This window comes from Salmo salar, chromosome ssa16 (genome assembly GCF_905237065.1).
Source record: "Salmo salar chromosome ssa16, Ssal_v3.1, whole genome shotgun sequence".
Lineage (NCBI taxonomy): Eukaryota > Metazoa > Chordata > Actinopteri > Salmoniformes > Salmonidae > Salmo > Salmo salar.
Genome location: NC_059457.1, coordinates 3,958,320 through 3,968,626, shown reverse-complemented (window position 1 = coordinate 3,968,626; position 10,307 = coordinate 3,958,320). Strand labels below are relative to the sequence as shown.

The 10,307-nt window shown below is 42.6% G+C and overlaps 1 long non-coding RNA gene across 1 annotated transcript; it reads left to right on the top strand.

The window, feature by feature from the left end:
• The first annotated feature begins 7,274 nt into the window (after window positions 1–7,274).
• Window positions 7,275–10,132, top strand: LOC106573147 (uncharacterized). The gene is made up of 3 exons (XR_006759656.1): window positions 7,275–7,312; window positions 7,795–7,813; window positions 8,501–10,132. It is a non-coding gene; the product is annotated as an uncharacterized lncRNA (long non-coding RNA).
• The last annotated feature ends 175 nt before the right edge of the window (window positions 10,133–10,307 follow it).

The window sequence follows — 10,307 nt, the reverse complement described above, 5'->3', positions numbered from 1 at the left end:
TGAGCCCGATGCGAAGGATATACTGCTTCCTCGGGAACAGGCCCAGATCCCCGTTATCTGCATGAACAGGAGGCAGAGAAAGAGGGGCCGAAGGGCTGGCTGCTTTCTGAGAATTTGTAGCCGATCGAATAAACCCCCACTTCCCTCCATTCTGCTAGCAAATGTGCAATCCTTGGAGAATAAAATTGCCGAGTTACGCGGAAGATTAAACTATCCACGGGACATTAAAAACTGTAACATCTTATGCTTCACAGAGTCGTGGCTGAACGACGACAATATCAACATACAGCTGGCTGGTTATACGATGTACCGACTGGATTGAACAGCGGCGTCTGGTAAGACAAGGGGCAGTGGACTATGTATTTTTGTAAATAACAGCTGGTGAACGATATCTAAAGAAGTCTTGAGCTATTGCTCGCCTGAGGTAGAGTATCTCATGATAAGCTGTAGACCACACTACCTACCGAGAAAGTTTTACATTTAAAAAAAATGTTTTTGTCATTTAGCAGACGCTCTTATCCAGAGTGACGTAAAGTAGTGAATACATACATTTCATTTTCATTTCATTTTCATTTCATACATTTTTTTTTGTTGCACTGGCCCCTGTGGGAATCAAACCCACAACCCTGGCGTTGCAAACACCATGCGTTGCACACCAACTGAGCTGTGTTACATACCACCACAGTCAGAGGCTGGCACTAAGACAGCAATGAATGAGCTGTATTCCGCCATAAGCAAACAAGAAACCGCTCACCCAGATGCGGTGCTCCTAGTAGCCGGGGACTTTAATGCAGGGAAACTTAAATCCGTTTTGCCAAATTTCTATCATCATGTTAAATGTGCAACCAGAGGGAAAGAAACTCTAGACCACCTTTACTCCACACACAGAGATGTATAAAAAGCTCTCCCTCGCACTGCATTTGGCGACTCTGACCATAATTCTATCCTCCTGATTCCTGCTTTCAAGAACAAATTTAAGCAGGACGCACGCATAGTCACTTTAATAACTCTACTCTACCTACATGTACATATTACCTCAATTACCTCGGCACCGGTGCCCCCGCACATTGACTCTGTACCGGTATCCCCTGTATATAGCCCCGCTATTTACTGCTGCTGTTTAATTATTTCTTATTCTTATCTCTTACTTTTTTGGGGGGTATTTTCTTAAAACTGCATTGTTGGTTAAGGGCTTGTAAGTAAGCATTTCACTGTAAGGTCTACATCTGTTGTATTTGACAAATACAATTTGATTTTCTCCATTTATTAAAGTGGCCAGTGATTCCAAGTCTATGTACAAAGGCAGCAGCCTCTAATGTGCTAGTGATGGCTATTTAACAGTCTGATGGCCTTGAGATTGAAGCTGTTTTTCAGTCTCTGTTTGGCTCTGTTCCATTTATTCCATTCCAGCCATTACAATGAGCCCGTCCTCCAATAGCTCCTCCCACCAGCCTCCTCTGTCTTTGATGCTCCCAAACATGGGTCTCCAACTCCGACTTGGTTTGTTGATGGGATAATACACCAGTGTTTGACTTGTCAATAGTACACAAGTGTGTCTTGTGTTGGATCAATGTACTCTCTTCAAGTCAACTCTACCCATTCCCATGTTACTCTGTACAACATTCCCATGTTTTACAACATTCCCATGTTACTCTGTATTGAGCTATGTGATTCACTCACTGCTCCTTTCTTATGGCTCCACTCCTCTCTATCCCTCTTTATTCTTTGGATCGCCATTAGCTGATGCCTTATGACCTCTAGTCTTCCTGAGGTCCACAAAAAAGGCATTATAATCACAACAGACATTACAAATTACATGACAACCAATGTATATTATACAGTTGTCACAATTGACATTACAGAACAGGGGCAGTGACACAAGAGAAATCAAAGAAACACAAGACTTGCTGGACATCATCGCTGCTATCACCCTGGAAGTGCTCAAGGGGACCTCTAAGGCCTTCGACAGCGGTGAGTAGGGAGGGTTATGGATGCTAAGATGCTGCTGAGATGCTAAATCGGACCAGTGAGTACAGTGAGTGAATACTACGGTTGAATATTTTCCATGTATTTTACAAATGTTCCATCCCGAGAATAGATCACTCTTCTCCTGGGTAACCCAGAATTTCCTGCCAAAACCAGAAATGTCATTCCAAAGCATATAAATAGACCTATGTCTGGATTTGATTAGAGCTTTGATCGGACATTCAAGCCTGATGCTACCTGAGCCTGATGCATTAAATACATTTTATGAGCCCTACATTAAAGACATTTTATGAGCACAAGCCCAAAAAAGCACAAACGGTGACTGTGCCTTTATCCAATACATACTGTGTGTTATATACTAGCCTTATAGGCCACCGCACATTACCCACGAAAGAAAAACATAAAAGCCCATAGATTTAGCTAGCTATATACTCTCTTGGGTAAATAAATGAAACTAGCTCCAGTAGGCTAATCTTTTTGAGTGTGAACTGTATTACTGTAATGTATTGTATTATACTGTATTATATGAACTGGAATTATGCACCTTGTTCAAACCATGATAAAGCTGAGAGAACATGTGATTCTGATGCAGCACATGTGGCCTACAAAATTACAAGTTTATGCTAGCAAATTAGATTTTAATTTGAAATATAATAGGGTCTATTTGTATAATTAATGTTCTTAGCCTACCTCCTTTCTCTCTCTATTGTTGCTCATTCCTTCCTCGCTTTCAACAGTTAAATTAAATACGTTTTGTTGTCCTTATCTTGATCATTCTAATGACATGGTTAAATAATATATGACTAGAATTAGATGCAGACGGCTTTCACTTCTCTTCACGAAGATTTGAATGGGTCTGAGTAAATAACTGCTATAGCTTACCGCCATCGCATGTTCGCTCTTCTTTCAAACTACCCGTGAGTTCAGTTGGCTGCTGTAATTAACATTCAGAAAACAAGAGCTTGCGTCCCTTTTCGAATAGTCTATTGGTATAAGAAATGCTAAAAAACAAGAATGTCCAGCAAGCTATTCTAGTCTAGCTTTTCCTGCATGGGACTCCAAGAGCTAAGGAGCGTTTTTTTTAAAGAGAGAGGCCAGCAGATCACAGATGCGTGCGTATTGCGCAAGAGACAGAGACTAAGTTAGAAGCTTATTATGCGTAACCCATCATTCATTAGCTAATTATAAGGCTAATACTGCATTGAATGTATTACCTGAAAGAGGTCGGCTAGGACATATATATATACATTTTGAACAGGATTATCTATTTCGGATGCAATTTGAATGGAATTGATGGAGAGAGAGTGCTCGCGCATGCTCTGATTTAAAGCAACAATGTTCAAGTGATAGGCTGTTTTAAAACTCTGCAGCTGCAATTAAAACGATTATCTTTACAATAAAAAAAATGGTAACCCCTGATAGCCAGATGGAGATGTGTAAATTAGACCCACATTCGGTTATTATATTACTGTAGCATAGGCTATGCTGCAGCAAATGTAGCCCTACCGGTCACAAGAAGAAAAGGTTACCATGATGAGATGATAGGTCTGCATGCATTGAGAACTGCACTCCATTCCGAAACGGGCTGTCTGTCCCCACCATGAGCGTTGATGATTGATCATGCAGAGAGAAGGCTGTAGAGAAGCTACATTTAGACATTTCATATCATTTAACAAGGGGCGCAACTTTCACTGGGGACAGGGGGGACATGTCCCCCCCACAATCTAAAATTTCATTTTTGTCCCCCCCAGTTTTATCATTGGATTGTGATACAAAACAAGGCAACGGTGTGCTTTAGGACCATGCGGACGCCTCCGAGCAGTCGGGTAGGCTTTTCAGAGTGTTTATCCAACTGGATAAAAAAATCCACTGCATTTAACACGTCCATTTCATGTCATGCTGTTGATATAAATAATTTATTATAATTTATTGGTTTCTCACAGTTACTTACCCCGGGAAAAGGGAGTGGTTTTAGGTGGTAAATCTTGGTAAATATCGGTAATCGGGTTTCCGCCATTCAACCCTAGTGCATACACTTTTAGACTATGAATCAATCAGAACCAACGTTGGTCTACAGCCGTATAGCGTATGTTTCGGCAGTGTTGAGGGTGTCACTGTGGTATGAGCTGTGAAATCGTTGAGAGTCTGCTCTTGTGTGTCAGCACTCCCTTCCTTATTATCCCTACCTCGTTAGAAGTTCAAAACGTCAATCGAAAGTGTAGGCTCTGTTGATTAAATAATGCATGTTTCCATGTTAATTTTAATGGGAGGATTTATATATCAGTCTAATCGAGGTAAGGTGCGATAAGGTAATGCAAGCATTGTGAATTTGACAGCTCTAGTGCAGTTCCACCTCCGACACCGCCAAAACAACCGCTATGTGAATGTCGGTTAGCATGGATCTATAGAATCTAGCCCTTTGTGTGTGTGTAAGTAATCACTGCGGGACATAAACCCACAACATTGGCATTTCTAACACTCTTACCAACTGCCAACCACAACAGCTGATCGAAAAGAGACTGATGTTCTTATGCTATGCTAACTCAGTCCTCCATCATTCCAGATATCCACGCCCTGTGGCCCCATCCAGGACAGATAGAAGTGGCCAGGAGGTTCCGCACCCTACTGGACTCAGACCACCACCCCTCAGAGATCGCAGGTGAGTGAATGGATTAGGGTGCTGTAATACGGCAGACCCTCTGCTCCGACCTCTCCAATCTGTGTGTGTGTGTGTGCCTGTGTTTGTGTGTGTGTGTGTGTGCGTCCGTGTGTGTCTTTTAGAGGAGTTAGGATAAAGTAGTCATTGGACAATAAAGTCATATTTTTCTTCGTCTTTCTCTATGCAGAGAGCCATCGGTTCTGGTGTCCAGGATGCCTACACTATACTCCTCAGGTGACTTAATATGGGGGTCAGAGTTCAACCAATAGAAATAAAATGACTAGAATGGCTAGAATATCCCATTCTATTTCAATGTTTCAACCTTGTCTGTATTCTCTCCTTGCGTCCTAGTATTCCCAGTACGGTACTGCCAACAACACAATAGACTTTGCCCAGAAAATGATCAATACAGAGATCAACAGCGCCACTGCCAACAGCGCCACTGCCACTGTCCTTCGCTGTGTTGTGCGTGTGTGTGTGAACTATTCACCAACTATTCCCCAAACCAAATTTGACAATTCTTACCTTCAGTGCTAGTTTTATCCTTAATGTCTGAATCAGATAGAGAGGGGGTTTGCAGAGAGAGGGGAGACCATCTCTGGAGGGAACTTCCTTCCTTTACCCAGTAAAGGTATCAAAGGATTCTGGTGGACCTAGTTCTGAGTTTTTCTGTCTTTTAGAACTAAGTGAGACGATAGAGGACATACAGTTGAAGTGAGAAGTTTACATACACTTAGGTTGGAGTCATTAGAACTCGTTTTTTCAACCACTCCACAAATTTCTTGTTAACAAGCTATAGTTTTGGCAAGTCGGTTAGGACATCTACTTTGTTCATGACACAAGTAATTTTTCCAACAATTGTTTACAGACAGATTATTTCACTTATAATTCACTGTATCACAATTCCAGTGGGTCAGAAGTTTACATACACTAAATTGACTGTGCCTTTAAACAGCTTGGAAAATTCCAGAAAATTATGTCATGGCTTTAGAAGCTTTTGGTAGGCTAATTGACATCATTTGAGTCAATTGGAGGTCTACCTGTGGATGTATTTCAAGGCCTACCTTCAAACTCAGTGCCTCTTTGCTTGACATCATGGGGAAATCAAAAGAAATCAGCCAAGACCTCAGAAAAAAAATGTGGACCTCCACAAGTCTGGTTCATTCTTGGGATCAATTTAAAAATGCCTGAAGGTACCACATTCATCTGTACAAACAATAGTATGCAAGTATAAACACCATGGGACGACGCAGCCATCATACCGCTCAGGAAGAAGACGCGTTCTGTCTCCTAGAGATGAACGTACTTTGGTGCGAGAAGTGCAAATAAATCCCAGAACAACAGCAAAGAACCTTGTGAAGATGCTGGAGGAAATCGGTACAAAAGTATCTATATCCACAGTAAAACAAGTCCTATATCAACATAACCTGAAAGGCCGCTCAGCAAGGAAGCCACTGCTCCAAAACTGCCATAAAAAAGCCAGACTACGGTTTGCAACTGCACATCGGGACAAAGATCGTACATTTTGGAGAATTGTCCTCTGGTCTGAGGAAGCAAAAATAGAACTGTTTGGCCATAATGACCATCGTTATGTTTGGAGGAAAAGGGGGAGGCTTGTAAGCCGAAGAACACCATCCCAACCGTGAAGCACGGGGTGGCAGCATCATGTTGTGGGGGTGCTTTGTTAAAGGAGGGACTGGTGCACTTCACAAAATAGATGGCATCATGAGGGAAAAGTATGTGGATATATTGAAGCACTGAAAACGCGTGTGAGAGCAAGGAGGCCTACAAACATGACTCAGTTACACCAGCTCTGTCAGGAGGAATGGGCCAAATTTCACCCAACTTATTGTGGGAAGCTTGTGGAAGGCTACCGGAAACATTTGACCCAAGTTAAACAATTTAACGGCAATGCTACCAAATACTAATTGAGTGTATGTAAACTTCTGACCCACTGGGAACGTGATGAAAGAAATAAAAGCTGAAATAAATAATTCTCTCTGCTATTATTCTGACATTTCACATTCTTAAAATAAACTGGTGATCCTAACTGACCTAAGACAGGGAATTTTTACAAGGATTAAATGTCAGGAATTGTGAAAAATGAAGTTTTTAAATGTATTTGGCTAAGGTGTATGTAAACTTCTGACGTCAACTGTGGTATATGCCTTTCTTTTTAACCACACAGCTGCCAAAGTTGAGATTAATACAGTTAGCTCCAAAAGTATTAGCACAGTGACACATGTTTTGTTGTTTTGGCTCTGTACTCCAGCACTTTTGATTTGAAATTATACTATCATGTTTTAGGGAAGACCCAGATGCAGTATCAAATGTTTACTACTAGAACAGGTCAAAGGCAGGCAGAGGTTGGTAATCCAGATCAGAGTCCAAACGGTAGATTATGGCAGGCAGTCTCAGGGTCAGAGTAGGCAGAGGTCAATAATCCAGTGTGATGTGACAAGGTACAGAACAGGAGGCAGGCTCAGGGAAGACAGAATGCTCAAAACCGGGAAACCAGTAACTAGAAACAGACATGCGCAAGGGGAAAACTGCTGGTAGGCTTGACGAACAAAACAAACTGGCAACAGACAAACAGAGAACACAGGTATAAATACACTGGGGAAGATGGGCGACACCTGGAGGGGGTGCAGACAAGCACAAAGACAGGTAAAACAAATCAGGGTGTGACATATACAAACAGGAAAAATAAGGAAATATTTTCATTGGTTCTAGTCTGGGCTGGGGCATGTCTGCACAAGGTTTCAATTAATTGTTGAATAGTTTTCCCGTTCACGAGCTGTGAGTATCAAATTGATCACTCATTCAAAACCAAAACGTTATCTGCTTTTGATCATGAGTAGTATTATGGTAATGTAAATAGTGAGCAGCAAAAAACTGGAAGCTAATGAGGCTCATACTGATGTTTACATAGTTGAAGGGTTGTTCAGCTTAGTCTGAATTGGGAAACATTGATCCAGTTATTTTGAAAATGTCCTAGGCTTACTTCTACTGACAGTGGATATTCTCAGTATGTAACTTTACAGTGATTCTGACAACAGCAGTAGCGGAGTTCATACAAACAGAATAAATTACAGAGTTAAAATACTTTTTATTGTTCTCTATTTTTGTCACGATTGTCGTCGGTGAAGGAGGACCAAAACGCAGCAGGTATGTGTATGCTCATCTTGCTTTTTAATAAATACAAAATGAACACCAAAATAACAAAGAACGAACGATCAACAAAAACAGTCTGGTAAGGCACAAGGCTAACACAGAACAATCACCCACAAATCACAAACAGCTCTGATGGCGGGCAGCTCTGATGACGACTGTTGACTGGCGGGCAGCACTGATGACGACTGTTGACTGGCGGGCAGCTCTGATGACGACTGTTAATATATGGGACTCTCAATCAAAGGCAGATAGACAACACCTGCCTTCAACTGAGAGTCCCAACCCCAATTAACCAAACATAGAACCAGACATACTAGACTAAACATAGAATACATGGAAACCAAACAGTGCCAAAAAACCCCGGAATACTAAATCAAATGCCCCTTCAACAAACACACCACCCCGAACCACATAAAACGAATACCCTCTGCCACGTCCTGACCAAACTACAATACTAATTAACCTTTATACTGGCCAGGACGTGACAATTTTGGTATATTTCTGTGCGTTGACCATTAATACAAAATGAAATAAGAATTGTAGTACATTTTATCCTGTATAATAACTTGTATAGTACTCTTCCGGATGATCCACATCCAATCAGAAAAAAACGTCTTAATGTGAATGATGTGTTATTCTGTGATGAATGGTCGTAACCTGTCCCTCTACCTCCCCCTACAGTTCTTGCTATGGAGCTGCCTGCCAGGGCATCGAGTTCTTCCACCCCCTGCTTACCACAACACCATTGGAGAAGGTCTATGACCTTGTACGTAGTGTAACCAAAGTAAGTCAAACAGATCGGGCCAGAGTGTACACACTGTAACGCACATCTCAGTCCCCTGAATTTATTGAGCACATTGGTTAATATTTATCCAATGTTCCTCTTCTTCCTGTGACCCCTCTTCTCATCGTTCTCTGGCTCCTGCTCCCCTGACTCGCTCCCCCTTTCTGCGTCCACCTCTTCTCCTACACCATCTGCCTTCCGTCTCTTCTCCTCCCATCAATTCTCCTCCCTCTTCTCCCCCACCCTCTGCCTCCATGTCTTCTACTCCACCCTCTGACTCCCTTGTTCTCTCCTCACCCTCTGTCTCCCACATCGTCTCCTCACCCTCGGGCCTTATTGCTTAAGTATAGGATGGAGTTCCTTCCTGAGTCCCGCCCCATCTCTCCTACTGCCTTCTCATCACCATGGAAACGAGTCCGACTCGAGTGAAATCATCGTTAATATCATCTTTGACTAAATGTATTGTCTCTCTGTATTTCAGATAAATGTTTTCTTCCTTCCGCAACCCCAGCCACTGCAATAATAATTATTTATTCTATATTAGTTTTGAATAAGGAGTTGTCGGATAACTCCTGCATTGATTTTTGGCTAGACAGTAGATTTGTAATCTTATTCGTCACCGAAACTATACTGAACAAAAATCAGTATCTGGTGTGACCACCATTTGTCTTATGTAGCGCGACACATCTCCTTTGCATAGAGTTAATCAGGCTGTTATTTGTGGCCTGTGGAATGTCGTCCCTCTCCTCTTCAATGGCTGTGTGAAGTTGCTGGATATTGGGAACTGGAACACGCTGTCGTACACGTCGTTCCAGAGCACCCCAAACGTGATCAATGGGTGACATGTCTGGTGAGGCCATGGAAGAACTGGGACATTTTCAGCTTCCAGGAATTGAGTTCAGATCCTTGCGACACGGGGCTGTGCATTATCATGCTGAAACATGAGGTGGCGGCGGATGAATGGCACGACAATGAGCCTCAGGATCTTCTCACACCAGATACTGATACTTTGTGCATTCACCTTGCCATTGGTAAAATGCTATTGTGTTTCTTTGTCTGTAGGTTATGCCTGCCCATACCATAACCCTACCTCTACCATGGGGCACTCTGTTCATAACGTTGACATCAGCAAACCGCTCGCCCACACGATACCATACATGCTTTCTGCTATCTGCCCGGTACAGTTGAAACCGGGATTCATTTGTGAAGAGCACACTTCTCCAACGTGCCAGTGGCCATCGAAGGTGAGCATTTGTCCACTGAAGTCGGTTACGACGCCGAACTGCAGTCAGGTCAAGACTCTGGTGAGGACGACGAGCACGCAGTTTGTGCAGAGATTCTTCAGTTTTGCAACCCACAGTTTCATCAGCTGTCCGGGTGGCTGGTCTCAGACGATCCCGCAGGTGAAGAAGCTGGATGTGAAGGTCCTGGGCTGGCGTGGTTACACGTGGTCTGCAGTTGTGAGGCCAGTTGGAAGTACTACCAAAATTCTCTAAAACAATGTTGTTGGCTGCTTATGGTAGAGAAATCAACAACAAATTCTCTGGCAACAGCCTTGGTGGACATTCCTGCAACCACGCCAGCTCCCTCAAAACTTGCGACATCTGTAGCATTGTGTTGTGTGACAAAACTACACGTTTTTAAAGTGACCTTTTATTGTCCCCAGCACAAGGTGCACCTTTGTAATGATCATGCTGTTTAATC